The following is a 21,330-nucleotide window of genomic DNA, read 5'->3' on the forward strand; positions in this document are numbered from 1 at the left end:
TATTATTTAAAAAGTGGAATTTATGTTACGTCTCCAAAGCTTGTGAAAACAAAAACATAGCATATGTTAATGCTTTTAATTAAAAAGTAGGTTATTTATTAAACATATGTACTGTATATGACATGGGCCTGTTGGTTAGAACATTTCTGCTGTGGTTTACATGTGTCAATTGTAAAAATAGACTTTAAAAAAAATAATAAACATTATTCTACATAATAAAAAATAATCATCATCATCATCATTAATATTATTATTAAAGTAGGATTTTTAAAATTTCCCAATAAATAATAATAAAAATATTACATTTTATTTTGTAATAAATCGACTCTTTATTTATTTATTTCTACAATTTATATATGATATTAGAATATGTGTTAGCTTTTGTAAGTGATTTTATGTTTTAGAATAAAATATGTAATATTCTCAATACTATTTGTAAAGGAAATATAGGCCCTATATGTGCTATTTACATATATTTCAATTTATATAGAAAGCGAGTGCATGTTTTTCCCAAAACTAATATTGGAATTTTTTGTATGAGTGTGCGTGTAAAACAATATAACTTACACAAATAAATTATGGGGTTCTTCTCTAAAGAAGTAGTTACTCCACCCCATTTAGAACATAATTATAGACATTTTGCATTATAACTAATGTGGTTCAAACTATGGATCTGTGACAGGGTTTTGGGAAACACTCGTCACTACATTATTCTTTTCTCAACCAATACATTGTGATAGGTCAGCCATGAGTTATGTCGTTGTTTGGGAAATGCCACCCTGCTAGCACATTTTTGGCATTGTTTAGCATGAGTAACATAATGATCATGTTTTAAAATGTTGCTAAAGTATTTCTAATGTGATTGCCAGCTAGCATGTTAGCATAATACTACTAACATACTGCTGGAATACATTCAGCATGTTGGTTTGCCATTAATCAGCAACTTTTTAGCATGTTTGTCCATGATTTAACACATCATGTGTGTCAGCAAGATTTAACACATTGCTGCTAGCATATTGCTTAACATGATTTAGCTCATTCTCTGTTTCTAGTATTATGTATTATTATTTTGTCCTAGGCTAGTGGCTAAGCTAATATGGAAGATGGTTTATTTGGTGTTTTCGCCTACTGACTATTATCTAGCACTGAATTTCTTTTAAAAACTATTGAGTTGTTCTTTAGACTATTTTAATAGTGTTGTTGCTGTTTTTTTGTTTCATTTTAACAGGTTTAGCACAACTCAGTGGTGAGTAAATGATAAGAATGTTCACATTTGGGTGCATTTCTTCAAATCCACATGGCTTTCTGTCAAGTTTTTTGCTAATTTCTCTAAACCAGCTGCACACATACTCAAAATCAAGACTGGTTCAATGGTCAAAATCTACAAGGTGATATTTGAACTAGTCTCTTGAATATAAAAGGGAAATGGGAAAACCAAATGTCTTCTTCTAAAATTCCTTTTCAAAATGTCAGTTCTCCTCTGTATTTGTGTGGTCAATACCATATGTCTACATTTAGATGGCTTTCAATAAGCTCAAACACACACGTGTACATTTCAGATGGATATTATAGCACTTATCTGTCTTTGAATTGACCACATTTAGTTACCGAACAAACTCATGAATTGCTGCAGAGCTTTTAGTCCTCATCTATCTGGAGGGTCTGTGCAAAATGAGATGCTTTTATGGAGCCCATTTTTTAGTTTGAATGTGGAAAATCCATGTAAGAGTCCTACTTTTCCTTCCATCTATTTGGAGTGTAGTGTTGAGAAGCGATTGAAGCATTTTTCTGCAGTTGAGGTCTGCACTGAAGCTCATGAGTCATAAATGTGAGCCCACATAATGTGGACGTGATTATTTTTGGTACAGTATTTTAAATGAGTCTTAAGAAATTCAACTTTGCTTTCAGCTTTAGTATTCTCTTTACAGAATTCATGCAGTTTCCATATATGTGATTTAATATAGTTAAATTCTTCATTAAAAGCAAAAAACAAACACATTTTTATTTTGTGGATAAATTTAGCATAAAATTAAAGAGTTGTCAGTATTATTGCTTTTCAGTTAATGTTTAAAATAGACATATGGTGCTGTTTGGCATTTTAGGCTTTTTTATAGGATGTGTTTTGTTTTCCATTCATTACAGTTCTTTCTTTCAGTGATTGTATTTTATTGAATTATTATTATTATTATTATTATTATTATTATTATTATTATTATTATTATTATTATTATTCTTATTATTATTATTATTATTATTATTATTATTATTATTATGGTAACACTTTACAATAAGGTTCATTAGTTAATGCATTTGATAACATTAACTAATCATGAACAACACATGTACAGAGTTTATTAATCATAATTGAACATTTACTAATGCATTATTAACATCCAAGTCCATGCTTGTTAACATTAGTTAATACACCATGAGTTAACATTAACTAACAATGAACTACTGTATTTTCATTATCAATCGTTAACTAACATGAACAAATACAGTAGTAAATGTACTGTTTATTGTTTGTTCATGTTAGTAAATGCATTAATTAACATTAACTAATGAACCTTATTGTAAAGTGTGACCATTATTATTATTATTATTATTATTATTATTATTATTATTATTGTTATTATTATTATTATTATTATTATTATTATTATTATTATTATTATTATTATTATTATTATTATTATTATTGTTGTTATTATTATTATTATTATTATTATCATTATTTATCATCATCTTTATTTTAAATAGTAATAATTTTATTTATTTATAATTATTTCACAATTGACAATATTAGAAAATACATTTTAGTATTAATAATATTAAAATATTAATACAATATTAATAATGATAATTTACTTATTGTAAATGTTTGATGATGTTTTATATAATAATAATAATAAGAAGAAGAAGAATAATAACAATAATATTAACAACAAAATAAACATCATCATCACCATCATCATCATTTTAAAAACAATAATAACTAAATTTAGTTATGAATGATTCACAATTAACTATATTAGAAAATAAATATTGGTACTATTAATAATAAACTATCAATAGAATATTATTAATAATAATAACGTTTTTTATATAATAATAATTATAATCATAATTTAATTATTTATAAATATTTCACAATTACCAATAAAAATAAATATTAATAACTTCAATATTAAAAGACTGATATAATATTAATATTAATAATTTACTTATTGTAAATGTTTGATAATGTTATATAATAACAACAACAATAATAATAATAATAATAATAATTATTATTATTACAATATTATAATATTTATTTATTGTAATGTTTGATAATTAACAATTGTCTAAAAAAGTACTGATAACAATGTTGAACTGCATATGATAATTATTATATAATATAATGAATGCTTGTTAATAATAATAATAATAATAATAATAATAATAATAATAATAATAATAATAATTTATCAATGATACTCCAATACAGTATTATTACATTATTAATAAACTCCACTTAAGTCTGGTGACCCTCAAGTGCAGGTCAGGTTTTTCTGTGAACTTTTATTTTTATTTTTTTTATGTAATCCCCAATAGGACAAGAGAGTTTTAGTTTTTGACTTCTCTGTCCTCAAACTGAACATGTCACTGGACTGCAGTTATTTGTGTGTCTCTCGCTGTCGGCTCCTCAGTCTGTCTGGCTTGCGCTCTCGGCTAACGCTAATATAGCAGATCTCCTGGTGTCGACACAACTGCACAGCCAGCAGCACAGACTTTAAATAGCGCTGAATGAGACACACTAATGTCATCGAGTGTGTTGGAGGATCCTGCTTTCTTAAACAGTCCTCCCTGGATATAAGAAACCGATCCTGCAACCCGTTTTACCACAGAGTTCCCTGCTACAGGTGCCAAAATTAGCTCAACACTGGTTAGCATACAGTACATGAATGAGTAGGATACTATAGAAAGCTAAATAAAAAAATGGCTATATAAATGTTATTTATGAGGTAAAGTTGTTCATTATTGTTAAGTTGTAGCCTACATTTTAAATAATTTTATGGTTGTTCATATGTAGGCAAAACAATATTGATGTAAACAAAACAAAAGTATAATGGGATGTAAAATAATGCAATGAGATGTTCACTTCCCAAAACAGGAAGACATAAACATGTAATTTATGAGGTAAAGTTGTTCATCATTGTTACATTCTACATTTTAAATAATTTGTGCACTGTAAAAATAGATTGCATCCCATCTCTGGGAAACATTAATGCACACTCATATACTATGGACAATTTAGCTTACCCAATTCACCTAAAGCGCATACTGTGGGGGAAACGGTAACACCAGGAGGACACCTGTGCCAACACGAGGAGAACATGCAAACTAAATGCCAACTGACCCAGCCGAGGATGTATAAAGCATAAATAGTCCTCACTTTAGATTAGGTCACAAAACTAGGTGAAGTTGAGTTAATAAAGCATTTATTAACATACATAGTAACCATTATTATATGCCTGAATAATAAGACATATAAACGTTAATTTCAATAGTTTATTAATCATTTACTAACTCATTCTGAATGATCCTAAAAACCCTCAACTACTCTTAAATACAACTGGTTTGTAAATAATTTGATACTTAATTTAGTAATAAAAAATAAATAATTTACTAAGTATGAAAATACAATTATTAAGCACATTTTAAATGTGGTTATAAGTCAAGAATACAGCATTTGTAGCTGCAGTTATAAACTACTTACGTTTATTAATGTAGAGTTAATGCTTAACGGATAATGAGTTCAATATTTGCTAATGCTTAATATTTGATTTATAGTGTGTAGTTATTATAAAGTGTTACCCTTATATCCAGGGTGGACTGTTTAAGAAAGCAGGATCCTCCAACACACTCGATGACATAAGTGTGTCTCATTCAGCGCTATTTAAAGCTGACAAGAAATGGAATGAATGTATGTTTGCTATTAAATTCTAAAATGATAAAAAAAAAAATGTTATTAAAATGATACAAACAATAATAGTATTTGTTTTATTTTATATACAGAATGCTTGCTAATCATTCATTAAATATAATTTAAGTACTGAGATTAGAAATGAATTAGAACTCAACCAGTATCAACTTGTGAATAAAATGGAATATTTGAAATCATCAAAATCACAAAACGTTGCAAAACACTGTTCAATATCAAAACTGAGTTTAAATCTTTAATTGCAAGTTTTTTTTGTAATTTGAATTGTACATATCTTGTAGTTTAGATTTGTTTCCCCTTTCAATCCAGACTTTATAATTTAGATAATTTTCTTATATGACATTTTTCCTCATTATAGCATCTTGTGAATAAAAAGTGGTTACTTCGGAGACACACACATTCACAGAGAAAGAGTAAACAGGAGTTACTATCAGTCACCAAGAGACACACTTTCACTGTCTTTGACTTCCTCAGGTTATCTTTGATTTTTTTTCCTGTCTGTTTCTCATTCCATTTTTAGCTGTCAGTCTCACAGTCTCACATTCACTCTATTCTTGTCTTTCTTTCTGTTCCTACAGGATCTCTTTCTCAGGTCTTAACTGTCAATCACTTTTTCTTTCTGTTTGCTCATCAGTAGGTGAAGACCCCAGACGTCTGCTTTTAGTATATTGAACATGAATCACAACTGAACAGTACTTTTGAAATACCAACTAAATAATCAGATTGTGCTTTTTTTTTTTTTTTTTGTTGTAGAGATATACACTTTAGAACAAATATCACAATATTTTGGACTCAATCATCAAACACTTTTAACTAAGACCATACCGAATAATTGAAGTTTTGCAGAAATGTACTGTCATTTTTACGTTTTCAGATTATATCACGTATGGTTGTCTCATAAAATTATTAAAATCGCATAATTCCAAGTGCCTTTGAATCACACAGTTGTGTGTATATATTTTGTCATATACTTGTAATTGTAAGTGCTTCCCACAATTCTGAAAGTTGCTGTGATGTAAATTCTGAATTTAAACATTGCTATTATTTTTTTCAGTTCAAACATTTTCCACAGAATTCTTTGTAAATTTAGAGAATTCGATTTTTCCTGTATTGGAGCAGGGTTTGAACTAAACTGTGCAGGGCTTCGGCCCTCCAGGAATTGAGTTTGACACCCCTGGTGTAAAACATATGCTGGAATAGTTGGCGGTTCATTGTGGTGTGGCGACCCCTGATAAATAAGGAACTTAGCTGAAGGGAATTGAATGAATGAATCATTTATATCTTATATCTTTCTAAGGTTTTATCAGTATTTTTAGTAAACTTTTCTCCCTTTAAATTCTTACAATTCTGACTTTTTCCTGACTTCATTAATATCTTGCAATTTATTCATTTTTTCTCAATCATGGGATAAAAAAGTATATATTTCACCATTTTATGCATATTAAAATAGTCTTAAACTTATATCTTTCTAATCTTTCATCAGTATTTTTACTATACATCATATAATTCTAACTTTATCTTAGAATTATGTATTTATATCAAGCGATTCAAACATTTCAACTTAGAATTCTTACAATTCTGACTTTTTTTTGTATTCTGCATTAATTTCTTACAATTTATTCTTTTTTTCTCAATTGTGGGATGAAAAAGTATATATTTTACCATTCTATACATATTAAAGTCTTAAACGTATATCTTTCTAAGCTATTATCAGTATTTTTAGTATACATCATTTAATTCTTACTCTATCTTGAAATTATGCATTTATATCAAGCGATTCAAATCTTTCCCCTTAAAATTCTTACAACTCTGACTTTATTTTCTGAATTCTGCATTAATATCTTGCAATTTATTCATTTTTCTTCACAGTTGTGAGACAAAGTATATATATTTCACCATTCTATACATATTAAATATTATATTATTTTATATGAAGCAATTCAAACTTCCCCCTTTTAATTATTACAATTTTATAACTTTAAAAAAAATAAATAAAACTCAATTTATTTTCTAAATTCTGCATTATATCTTGCAATTTATTAATTTATTCTCAATTGTGGGATAAAAAAGTTTATTCTTCACCCTTTTGTACATATTACTTCATTAATTTACAGTTGTTTTAAACGTTCAATTGGAGATTTCTAACATATCTTCCACTGTACCACTCGTTTTCACACAGAAAGACATTTCTAGCAAATATAAACATGAACTTAACCTCCCCTGGAGATTCACCAAAACACTGTCTCGATTTCTCTGTCTCTGCTGTGTTTGGTCAACATGGCCTTAATTCCATTTAGATCCAGTAAAGCTGAACTCTCTAGAGTCCAGAACCACATTAAGACAGCTGGGCTACAGATCATGACACGATCAAGATCTTACCGCATTCGGACTCAACTAACTAATGAGTATTTATGATTCTGAATCCATGCAGGACTTTGGATACTCTGTTATGGAGGAATGAATGGAGAAAAAGAGAGAGACTGTGGTAGGCGAAACTCAAGGAAAATCACATACTTTATTTCTGTGTTCCAAATATTTGTGTGCAGTTTCACTTTGATTTATAATTTAGATGCCCACTGTCCGGTGTGCGTACTGTGTTACCACAAGGCAGAACGTTCAGATCTTCCCATAGGAAAGAAACACTTCTTTAATATATAAAGTTTCTTTTATCACAAGAACGAGAAGCTATGGAGAGAATTATTGTTTAAAGGGGCTTTTAAAAGTTTCATTTCATCCACATTTTTGCTAATGTCTGAATTGGAAACACAGACTAACAACAATTTTCAACTTAAGTGACTGATTCATATGAATTAGTTTGATCTAGTTTGGGCAGTTTTGTATGATTTGCTCATCCCCTAATGATGGTTTAGTTTTAAAAATTTTACGTTTTTTGTTTGAATGAAATTGTATTAACTCCAAAGACTATAGAATACACAAGACATGTCACTTGTATACTTTTGAATGGGAAAAAGTGCAACTGTCAATATGGCAAATGAAGCCCCGCCTTCTAGTACAGGAGCCAATCAGCGATAGCTGTATGGTGAATAAAGCCCGCCTTTTAGTACAGTGGACAATCAGCAATCGCTATAGAAAGACAATTCTCTAGGGATGGGACTCGGACCAGAGTTTCTGCAGATTTTGTGTGATACGAACATTTAGAAATGAAACTAAATAGATCCTTTTTTAATTTTATTGGTTATTTGTAACATTAAATGTAAGCGTAAGCTAGGCAAGTAGTTTTGGAGAATTTGATGATGAGAGGCGTTTCAAAGATTGTCGCCGAGTGAAACGACTTGCCTTATAGGGACTTTGTTAACTCCTACTAATTAGCCACTTTTCTGACAAAATGTAAAATAGTTACAGTTCATTGTGAAATCAGGCTGGAACTGCTTGTGCCTAAAAAATTTAAATAAAATAATGTAATGGAGGCTAGCTAGCCATAGTCATTAGCTTCCTTGGTAGAGCAACTGACTCCCATACAAAGAATCGCCGATTTAATCCCAGCTCAGCTCAGATAGGATTGGATGCAATAGGATCGGTGGGTTACACGTGGTGGCTCCTCCACGATGGGAGTGAGGTTTAGGGGAGTGAGTGTAACGGAGGCCAGCCAGCAAAGTGCTATGCAGGTAAGCCTCACTCCTCTGACCTATAAAGGTGCTCTAGTGACAAACGCTAGAGGCCTTGATCTTTAGCCCTTTTTGTTAAAGCAACCGACTCCCATGGAAAGAATCGCCGGGTCGATCCCAGCACAGAACAGGTTGGGTGCAATATGACAGGTGGGTTACAATCATAATAAAATTCACTCACTTTTATGTAAAGATTTATGTTTTTTTTTTGTTGTTGTTGTAAAAATCCAAAGCATGTAATTTTTTTCACGCAAATTAATCTAAGTATTTCTTCTGTTCTCTGAGATAGAAAATGGATGCTTTTATTGATCAAGGTAAGGCTGAATACGTTTTTTTTCTATAATGTCAATGTTATGTAAAGAAAGGGTTTATTCAAACTATAAACTAATTACTCAACTATATAATTAATTACCTCTCCTGTTGGCATGATGGTATATTCTATATTATTGCTTTATTTACTACTGTTTTAGAACAGAACATATACCACAAACAAGAGTGAAAATAAATTCTTGACAAACTACTTGTAGGACATACTCTCCATATGCACCAGGCACTTTCTAATCAACACTCCAGGAGGAGTGGAGGAACTCCAAATAGAAATGCCAACTGACCCAGCCGGGACTCGAACCAACAATCTTCTTGCTGTGAGGCAACAGTGCTAACTGCTAAGCCACCTTGTCGCCCTAGCAAAGAGAATTAAAAATCCAAAAATATCTTGTCATTAAATATTGCTATTGCTGGTGATTTGAAATGCTTCTTTTATCATAATGTGTACGTTATTTTATATAAAAATCTCTGCTAAATGAACAAAGTTTAAAGTACTAAAAATGTCAACGAAAATCACGGTAACACTTTATAATAACTACACACTATAAATCATTTATTTAGCATTAGCAAATAGTGAACTCATTATCTGTTAAGCATTAACTCTAAGTGTTAGTAAGCAGTTTATAACTGAAGCTACAAATGCTATATTCTTGACTTATAAGCACCTATATAATGTGGTTAATGATTCTATTTTCATACTTAGTTAATGATTTATTTTTCATTACTAAATTAAGTTTCGAATTATTTACAAACTGTTTGTATTTAAGAGTAGTTGAGGGTTTTTAGGATCATTCAGAATGAGTTAGTAAACGATTAATAAACTATTGAAATCAACATTTATATGTCTTATTATTCAGGCATATAATAATGGTTACTATATATGTTATTAAATGCTTTATTAACTCAACTTCATGCCGTTTTGTGACCTAATCTAAAGTAAGGACTATTCATGCTTTATAAATCCCTTATAAATGACAAATAAAGGCTCAGTTAAATTCTAAACAGGAATAAAAAAGACATTATTCGTTTCTCTTTATTTAAAGATACACAAATGAAACTGTACTTCAAATGAAAAATACATCTTTGCAACCTTATCTAAAATAGAATCACTGTAGTTTAAACATTACATCTTATTATAATGTTAAATTATTATATTGTTGTTGTTTTATCCAGTTGGATGTCATATTTTGACACTCCTGTTATTTTGCAATCTTTAAACTTTACAGTAATTTTACTTTAATATTCATAACTTCAAAGTAAGTTTAATATTCATTTATAATGTATTTATAAAGCATGAATAGTCCTCACTTTAGATTAGGTCACAAAACTGCCTGAAGTTGAGTTAATAAAGCATTTACTAACATATTAGTTAACTATTAGTATATGCCTGAATAATAAGACAAAAATGTTGATTTCAATAGTTTATTAATCGTTTACTAACTCATTCTGAATGGTCCTAAATAACCCTCAACTACTCTTAAATACAAACGGTTTGTAAATAATTTGATACTAGTAATGAAAAATAAATCATTAACAGAGTATGAAAATACAATTATTAACCACATTATATAGGTGCTTATAAGTCAAGAATAGAGCATTTGTAGCTTCAGTAATAAACTGCTTACTAACGTTTCTTAATGTAGAGTTAATGCTTAACAGATAATAAATTCACTATTTGCTAATGCTTAATAAATGATTTATAGTGTATAGTTTTTATAAAGTGTTACCAAAGTCACTTCTTCAAAATTTTCAACATCAAAAGTTGTCAGAAGAGAAATTAAGGTCTTATGATGCCATTTAAAATCATAAATAATTAAAGAAGAAGAAAAAAATGGTAAACTGATCATTTGTTTTTTAAGTATATTAGATGGTGTCTGAAGCTTGTTTTGACCAGTATATGACTGCAAACATATTCCCCACCTATTTTACTTCTAATCATTGAGGAAAAAAAAAATTGGTGATAACAGATGACAAAAGTGTTTGAAATGTGTTAAAGCCATTTGTGAAATGTGACAATTTCCATTGTACCTCTTAAAACTTTAGGGTACATTTAAAAGCTTATCACTTTACCCTTATGATGGAAAAGTAATCTTGGACATACAATCTCCTTTTGTTTTCCACAGGAGAATGAGCATGAAATGATTTTGGAACAGCATCAGGGTGCGTAAATGCATTACACAATGTTCATAAATGAATACATTTTATTATAAAAAGCAATAAAATGTTCCTCTGGGTCCGTTCAGCGAATAATGAGCTCATGAGTGAAACTCACCAGAACTACAGATGATCATACAAACTTTATTATCTATTTTTTCCTGTCTCCTTCTTAGTCACCGCAGTAGCTGAAGGGTTGAACTATTAATTCGTGTATGAGTATTTGAGGGGCAAACGGAAATAAATATGGATTTTGATGTGCTGTGTCCAAAGCCAGATAATAAAGGTCGATCCCACAGGAATGTGGATATATTCTAGAGTTTATTAAATGAAAACAGACAGAGGGATTGGAGGAGCTTTTTTTGCAGCAGAGAAATGGGAAGCAGTGTGTGTATGTGTGCGTGTGATCGTCTCTGTATATGTCTTTCACTCAGAGGAATGCAGACTCGCAGTAATATACAGCGGCGGCCCAACGCTTCAGCTCATTATGACCGGATGGAGGCTCTGTGGTGATCGACAGAAAGAGAGAGAAAGCGGCAGAGACACATGAATGATATATTAGCTCAACAAAGGTAGACAGCAAAATAGAAGTGCTCTGTTCTGTGCTTTTTCTAAAAATCAACAAAGATGCCTTTGAAGAAGGATGAAAAGGAAACAGACTGTCAGATCTGACCATCTATAGAAACAAATTTGTCTGTTGTACTGTTGTTTTATAATGTGTATATACATTGTAGAACAACAGTACAACATAACAACATGTTATGGGGCAATAATAATAGCAATAATAATAATAATAATAATAATAATAATAATAATAATAATAATAATAATAATAATAATAATAACAATAATAATAATAATAATAATAATAATAATAATAATAATAGTAAAAACAAGTTTGGTCAAATGTAATCTAAAAGTAATCCAAAAGTAGCCAGGATGTATTACTTAAAATAAGTCATCTGAATTACATTACTGACTACGATATTTAAATAATTTGTTTATTTTATATTTTGAATATCTGGAATTACTGGGAAGACCAGAATCTGAATAATCAGCAAGTCTACAATTAACATTACATTGAAAGTTATTTATTACATTTACCAGTCTTTAATTTTTTTAATGTGAAATAAGTGTTTTACTGTATGTTTACCAAGGCTATAATTCATTTATTTTCTTTCGGTTTAGTTCCTTATTTATCAGGGGTCGCCACAGCGAAATGACCGCCAACTAATCCAGCATAAGTTTTATGCAGCAGATGTCCTTCCAGCCATAACCCATGCCAACACAGGGAAAACATGCAAACTCCACACATAAATGCCAATTGGCCCAGCATGGACTCGAACCAGCAACCTTCTTGCTTTGAGGCAACAGTGCTAACTGCTGAGCCACCGTGCCACATCCAAGGCTATATAATATATTACTATAATACATTTTAAATAATAATAATAATAATAATAATAATAATATGCTTGTCATGATCACCAGAAATCTAGCAAGAACTACACATCTGATCCTATATCAGCTACTACTCCCAGAATCTTTGCACTCACACACCAGTTCCTAATTCCCCCTGGTTACACAGACAGCTGGAAGCTCATGATGGACTGATTACCAGGACAATAAATGCATCTCACACACATACACACACACACACACCTTGCTGAGTCTTGTGATTTGTAATGGCTGATTTATACTTTAAGCGCACGCGAATGGTTCGGCACAGGTTAAGGTCACATAGCCCTCTCCGTTGCTGTTGCCAATGCTGACACGCACCTCTCAAAAAATTTAACTACATTTTGCAACAACATGTAACACAAGCTTTTGATTGGTCAGCTCGGTAGCTGTGCCAAGTGTGGGCGGTGCTGAGAGCCACAATGTGGGAGGAAACCGGGAAACCCGGGGGAAACCCATGTGAGCACGGGGAGAATGTGTAAACTCTGCACAGAAACGTCGGCTGGCTTGGTAAGGACTAGAACCAGTGACGTTCTTGCTGTGAGGCAACAGTGCTAACCACAGGGCCCATCTAGGAAAGGAGTAGGGGTGGAAGAGGGGATTCTTCAAAATGAAGATGGCTGTTATATGGAACTTATGTTATTTATAGTGGCTTAGGAATTGTCTGATTGGTGAATCATAAATTGAATAATGCGGGACTGGCTACAAGCAATCGTAAGCACATGATCCTCTTGAAATTAGTTTATACATAAACTTCACATTGTGATTAATTATTTTAATTTAGAACGACGATCATAAAAAGATCATACATTAAAAGTGCTAATAATATAATAATAATACGTTAATAATAATAATAAGTTATTAATAATATAATAATAATAATTAGTTAATATCTTAATAATAGGCAGGTAATAAGACAGTGGTAAACTGTGTGTATTTTTACTTAAACTAAAATATTATTTAACTATCACTTATTTTAGCAAATGTGAGTGTATTATTTTATTATTTTGATGGTAAAGCTGATTTCTTTTTTCTTTTGTTTACAAATGTTTACTGCTGTATTTATAGTAAGCATCATATAGTAAGATCATGTAGTTGTTTTCAAAGTGGGTGTACATTTTGCAAACCTAACTAATATCTAGAATACATCGAGGAACAATGGAGGGAAAAATGTTTTAAAGAAGAAACGCAGAGAGGATTCCTCAGGAGTCATGCAATGTTTAAAATGCAAAGACAACTTGAGTACTTTTCTCTTGAGAACTGCGTCTAAAATATGGAAATGTATTTCGAATGATGACTGTAAAGCATCCCTGAACTACTTTCTGAACTCTTCCCACAAGCCCCGCAGCATCTCCCAAGCACCGCTCATAACATCTCTCACGTAATTCGTGTGAGAAATGTCTCACATATTTCGCAGATGAAATAATCCCCAGGGAGCGTAAAACAATTTAAGAACTCATTTTCCATATTAACCGATTCGTGACTCATTGGTCATTTATAGGGTCTTGAACAAGCCCTTCCTCAAAGCTCATAAGCGTCTATTTTTAAACATTAGCTGCTCTCTAAACATGAATCAACGTTTGAACGTCTTTCATAAGTCTTTCTTCTTCAGTATGTCTTTGAACATCTGAATTCCCCGCATCGTTTCAGCTCAAAGCGGATCAGATATCAGCGCTCCTCGCCTCTGTGGTTCCAGCCACTGGAGTTTTGTAAATTTTCCCAGTTCTCCCAGTACAAAAGAGCCCATTAAACACACATGAATGGTTGGTGTGTACACAGAGTTGTGCAGGATTAAAAGAAAGAGATCTTTCAGAGGAGCTACACAGCTTCTCATTCTCTTTTCCCTTGTCTTTCTCTCTTTCAAGCTCATGAGTAGAGGCTTGCTGGACGGTTTGCTCTGAAATGAAGATGAAAGTTTGACACACGTGTTTCTTTATCTCTCTTTGAGTGTGTGCGCAATCTAAGAGTACACATGCATATGTGAGAGATTGTGTGTGTGCATAAGTGGTGAGTTTGGGGTCTTATTGATCTAGAGTGTTGAAGAAGGCAGCGGTAGAGAAGCTAACCCCCCTCAGGGCCACAGACACCCTCAAAATCAATACTGAGAAATTTCAGCCATCCTGCCTGGAGCACAACCTCAGTCACACACACACACACACACAAACTATCAAAATTGCATGATGTGGCTCCTTTTGACCTAAATTGATGTGACTGATAGCAGGAAAAGCAACTAATATTACAAGTCTTGTTTAGACAGCAGAAAAAAACACCATTCATTTATCATTTGTTTGTTCTTTGTATCAGTCATTCTGTCATTCTATTGATTGTTCAATGAAATAATCTCAATCCCGATTACAATCCAACCATCCACAGTATTATTTTATCATTGAATATAATGTTGTATGCATGCAAACATCAAGCATTCACTCTATTGTTCACTATACAGTATGTATCAACTGAATCTATTGTAACAATTCAGTCTATTGTTTGTTCAATCTATAATCCATTCAGCCAGTCTTTGTTCTAGAATTTTATCATACATTCATGTATTTGTCATCCATCCATCCATCCATCCATCCATCCATCCATCCATCCATCCATCCATCCATCCATCCATCCATCCATCCATCCATCCACACACCCTATCATTCTATTTTTCAATACATTATTGTATGAATGCATATCAAACATTCTCTCTATTGTTTGTTCATTCTATCCATCCAGCCAGCCAGTCTTTGTTCTATCATTTTATCATCCATCCATGTATTTGTCATCCATCCACCCATCCACCCTATCATTCTATTATTCAATACATTTTTGTAAGCATCCACACATCAGTCATTCTTTCTAGTGTTCACTATATGTATTGATTGAATCTATTGTATCAATTCAAACTATTGTTTGTTTATTCTATCCATCTATCCAGGAAGCCATTTTTCATGCATCCATGTATTTGTCATCTATCAAACCATCCATCCACCCTATCATTCTATTGTTCAATGCATTTGTGTATACATTCATACAACATTATTTTAATGATCACTATGTATTGATTGAGTCTATTGTTTAAATTCAAACTATTGTTTGTTGATTCAGCCAGCCAGCCTTTGTTCTATCCTTTTGTCATCCATCCATGTATGTCATCCATCCGTCCATCCATCCATCCATCCATCCATCCATCCATCCATCCATCCATTCTATAATTCGATAAATTTTTATTCAATTCAATTCAGCTTTATTTGTATAGCGCTTTTACAATGTAGATTGTGTCAAAGCAGCTTCACATAACTGGTCATAGTAACTGGATCAGGGTAATTCAGTTTTTAGTGTTTAAGTTCAGTTCAGTTTAGCTCAGTTCAGTGTGATTTAAAATCATTACTGAGAGTTTAAACACTGAAGAGCAAATTTTTGCAAATTTTTGTATGCAACCATACATCAATCGTTCATTATAGTGTTCACTATGCATGTTGATTGAATCTGTTGTATTATTTTAAAACATTGTTTTTTGTCCATTCCATCCATCAATCCATCCATCCATCCATCCATCATCCTTTCTTTCTTTCTTTCTTTCTTTCTTTCTTTCTTTCTTTCTTTCTTTCTTTCTTTCTTTCTTTCTTTCTTTCAGTCTTAGCATTTTTCAAAATGTGCTGTTTTAAGCAAACTGCATTAGCAATTGGTTTTATTTATGTAATATTTATTTATAGAACTTACACCCAGCAATAAAGTTAAAAACATGTAAACCCATTGCTTTTATAGCGATTAGTTGACTTTAATGAAAGTAAGTAAGCTATTGGCCATAAAATAAAGGAACAAACTTTGCATAATTATGCTGTCACAATCGTCAGTGATCGAACTCTTATAGATCTCTGGAGAACATTCACTATCACCCGGACAACAATCCTATCATCATAGGAACTACAAATCCTGTCATGTACCGCACACATACACCTGTTCGGGTTCTCCTTTGATTGATTATTCACACACACAGCTGGGAGCTGCTCAAGGACGGATTACAAGGACCTTATATACAGCACCCACATACTTTGTTGAGTCTTGTTGGTTTTTTAACCAACTGCATGTGGGTTCTCACTCTTGTCAACTTAAGCAGTTCCAAGTTACAAAATATTTACACATTTTTTTACTTGCTTTTTACGATGTAAGATAACATGAATTTCTTCACACTTTTTTTTTTTATTCAGATTTCACATTTACATTATTAAAAGCAGTTTTGCATTCTGCTTTAACACTTCAATTTCAGTTCTAGAGTTCTGGAATGCCTAGTTAAATAATGAATGGTATTCAACTTGTTACCTGAAATAAAAGCATGTAGGAACGTTTCTTCACACTCTTGATGTTGCTGTGTCTCAGGGTTGCGCCATTCCCCTCTTAAGTCCCCAGTTTCAGGAACATTAAGGCATTCGCATTAAAGACCGCCTGGCTTTATGGTTTTACAGAGGTTGTTAGCTTGTGGCAGACCTTTGCTCAATCATTCGGGAAGCATGTCGTGTTCTGTAGAGACTGTGGTGTGCGGTTGATTTTTCGTTAGTGTACATAGCCTATGAGAGAGATTTTCCCATGAAGCAGTTTTCTTTAATTGAGAACAAAAGGCCTCGACAGCTCCTCCTTGCTACAAAATATCCCATAAAGCCACTAGTATATGACACTTATTTGTATTTCCTTCTCAATGGTTTAGAAGTGTATTTAATTCCTGCTGAAGATGGGCTGAGCTTGGCAGACCGTTTGGCGTAAACACTTAGATTCATCAAGCGTTTTACAGTGCCATGGAGAGATGCGATGAAATATCCATTTATCAAAATGTCAGCGAGCCATTAACAATATCTGATGATAGCAGACAGCTTGTGAGAAAGCGATGCTGTTCTCCTCTCTCTTTCTCTCTCATCCTCTCTGTTTCCGTGTCCTCTTTTTCTCCAGGTTTCCTAAAGGAAAAGGGATGCATCTTAAAAGGTCAGTTCACCCTAAATTAAAATTCTGTCATCATTTTCTCATCCTCCACTTGCTCCAACCTGTCTAATAGTTAATTCTGTTGAACACGAATCCAATGCAATTCAAGTTTACTTGTACAGGGCATCACAAAATGTGCACAACATTACATTACAGTCAAAATCAGAAAAGTAAGTGAGTTGTGTAAAGAGTTAGCAGTAAATAAACGTAGTTAACCTGCAGTTATACAGTATATAGTGTCTTTTCAAATCAAATACTATTTACATGTATTAATAATACATGCTTAATGAAGTGTATTTGTGTATTAAGTGCTTGTTCTTGTCACTGGAGATACAACTCCTGTATGTGATAGAGTGACTCTTCACAATCTAGAGGCAGTAGTGGAAATAGAGAACAAAAAAAAAAAAAAGAATTAGCCTACATGCTGTTCAGAATTGATTTCTGCAAGATATATTATTGTAATGTAAAAGAATGGATTTGAAGAGTTAATTTAACTGTATCCTATGTGATACAATGTCTATATACATTACTAAAAATTGTATACAATTTTAAACAGAGAAAGTGTGCCTCAGCCTTTGACATTATCAGGAAGGCAATTGCAAAGTTTAGGAGCCATATACTCAAACACTCAACCTCCTTTAGTGGACTTTGCTATTCTGAGTACTACAAGAATAGTAGCAAACATGGAACAATGCACGTATTACAACATTTGTTAATATTTAATTAATTAAATATTTAATATTAATTTTAATTTTACATATTTTAGTTTCTTTATATTGTGCTTTTACAATGTAGATTGTGTCAAAGTAGCTTAACATAGAAGTTTTAGTAAACTGAAACTGTCAGTCCAGTTTTTAGAGCATAAGTTCAGTTTACTTCAGTTCAGTGTGGTTTAATTTTCACTGCTGAAAGTCCAAACACTGAAGAGCAAATCCATCCATGTGCAGATCCACAAAGTCCCAAATCAAGCAAGCCAGTGAAGAGGAACAGACTTAACCAATTGAAAAACCCTTGAGAGAAACCAGACTCAGTTGGGAATGAACTTTTTTATTTTTCTTCTGGACAAACTTCTTTTGCAGAGCTGCAGTCTAAGCGCCAGAGGCTGGAGAATACTAGATGTCCATTTTGGAAAAGCTACAGGTGTGAGTAGGTCCCCGGCAGGTGGTCAAGCTGGCCCACAGGATCAATGCGAAGACTCGTTTATCACTGGGGTCTTTCAAGAATCAAGCTCTCCCCTCCTCCATGACCGCCACAGCATCTGCTCAGGATACGGCCTGGTCCAGGATTATGGAGCATAATCTCTTCACAGGTTTTGGATCACATCAAAGGTGTTGCACAATCTGTAGAGGTCTCGGGATGTTAATCCCCTGGTGGAAATACAGAATACAGAAAATAATTAGCGTAGCTGCTGTCCATAGTGTAAACAAGAGATATTAAATATAAATGCAAAAATTGAGTGCTACAATTTAAAATAGTAGTTGAATAAACAAACAAACAGAAACAAACATGCATAGCAAATGAGTATTTCTAACAAAATGTCTGGTGCATTGAGACAGAAGGAGTGTGTCCTACTGTACAGGTAGTTGTCAAATTCACTCACCTGCATGAAGCACACTCTGTCTTTCATTTTGAACAAGCACACATGTTAATACTACATTACTAAATTAGTAATTTTCATTAAGTACGATTAAGTATGATTGATTAAATGATGTTCAGGTGTTGTTCATTCTTAGTTCAAGTTAGTATATAAATAAACTAATGTTAATTAATGCAACCTTATTGTAAAGTGTGACTGATAATAACCTTAATGTTAAAATAGTAGTAAAAAATCCATTTACTGTTATCGAACAGTTTTCAAAACGTGCACAAATCAAATGTTCATGGTCCAACATTTTTTTGTTTGTTTGTTTGTTTAATTAATTAATCTACAAATTAATGTTTTTACTCAGTAATGATGCACAAAATACTTATTGAGCAGCGCATCATCAAATGATTAACAGTATACAGTTATTGTTGAAAATTCAGCATCACCATCAGAATGACACTTTAAAGAGAAAAGATATTTTAAATGATAATTTGACAACATCACAGTAACATTTTAGCAGTTTCTTAGCATAAGCAGCAGACCCAGACTTTTAAACATGCAGCAGTGTAAAAAAATCATGACATGTTTTCATGAAAAGAAATAGTTGAAGTCAGAATTATTAGCCCCCTTTTGCATTTCATCTATTTTTTTTTTTTTTTTGAATATTTCCCAAAGGACGATTAACAGAGCAAGGAAATTTTCACAGAATGTCTGATAATATTTTTCTGATAATAATGTCTTATTTGTTTTATTTCAGCTGGAATAAAAGCAGTTATTAATTTTTTAAACACCATTTTAAGGACAAAATTACTAGCCTCTTTAAGCAACCTTTTTTGATAGTCTACAGAACAAACCACCATTATACAATGACATGCCTAATTACACTAACCTGCCTAGTTAAGTTAATAAACCTAGTTAAGCCTTTAAATGTCACTTTAAGCTGTATAGAAGTGTCTTGAAAAAATCGAGTCAAATATTATTTACTGTCATCTTGGCAAAGATAAAATAAATTAGTTATTAGAAATGAGTTTTTAAAAATATTATGTTTAGTAATTAGTTGAATAAATCTTCTCTCTGTTAAACAAATATTGGGGGAAAAAATAAACGGGTGGCTAATAATTCAGACTTCAGCTTTATTCTTGTAGAAAGCACACCATTTATTTCAATGTAAATGCCACTGCAGGGCAAACAGAAGTGAACTTTTTCTCATTAACAGCATCTCAACGGTTTATATATTTTTGTAGAAAGATGCAAAGCAAATAAGGGAGTCGAGTCACGATTTAAGACCATAATGCTCAAACCAAGCAAACACAGACAGACTGTTTAGAAATTAATTAAGAAGCCTTATGCTACTGTGTGTGCTGATTTCACCAAACAACGGGTGCTCTTTGTGTGTTCCAGGCTGTTGCTTTTTTTACCAAGGTCTGAGCATAAATGTGAAGCTGACAGCAGTGACATCAGGTAGGCTGCTTTTAACTTTACATTTCTGTGGCAGGACATTCTTTGAATTGTAATCCATGCTGAATTATGAATGAGTACCATTGCATTAAAGCTTATATGGCTATTAAGAGGTAGCCTGCTTCTGAATAAGCCCCAAACCTGTATGTTTTCTGGTGAGATTCTGAAGTGAATGTATTATGGCCACTTTACTGTCCCATGAGGTCACAGAAAGGGATTTGTGAACAGATGTGAATAGACTCAACTGACAGTCACATGAGGTCACATGACAGCAACAACATGGCAGAGAGACACGGTATGTCCAAATGCATTTTACATTCACGCTATATACAGTAGAACATACTTGTAAACTTTAGTATAGTTTGGACTGATGAAATACTCTTTTTTTTTTCCTCCCACCATTTTATCATAAGAAACAGGAATTTGAGAAATGTACCATATGCATTTCACAAAGTTTCTATAAATGCTATTGTAAAATGTAATTGTTAAAGGGCTCCAAAACCCCGCAGTTTCAGCAGGGTGTTTTCACGCCTCTAATTTGGAAAAAGTCAGGAAAGTGGGTGTGTCTAACTCTGTTTAGGGGGGAGTGTCAGAGGAGGGAAAGTGTATAAAAATTAGCATAAAAATGGAAGTTTCGGTTTGGGCACATGCTGATTTTATACAGAGACAAAACAAACTCACACACGCAGGGGAGAAAGACAGTGTCTATGTTTGCATGGACATAAGTGATCAAATTATTTGCCAAATTACTAAATGATGGACTTTAACTGCAGTTT

At 32.3% G+C, this 21,330-nt stretch overlaps 1 long non-coding RNA gene across 1 annotated transcript in view; it reads right to left on the minus strand.

The window, feature by feature from the left end:
• LOC147846482 (uncharacterized) overlaps positions 1-21,330 on the minus strand; it is a 455,407-nt gene that overhangs the window by 140,365 nt on the left and 293,712 nt on the right. The window lies entirely within an intron of this gene.

Source organism: Danio rerio, chromosome 2 (assembly GCF_052040795.2).
Source record: "Danio rerio strain M-AB ecotype USA chromosome 2, GRCz13ab, whole genome shotgun sequence".
NCBI lineage: Eukaryota > Metazoa > Chordata > Actinopteri > Cypriniformes > Danionidae > Danio > Danio rerio.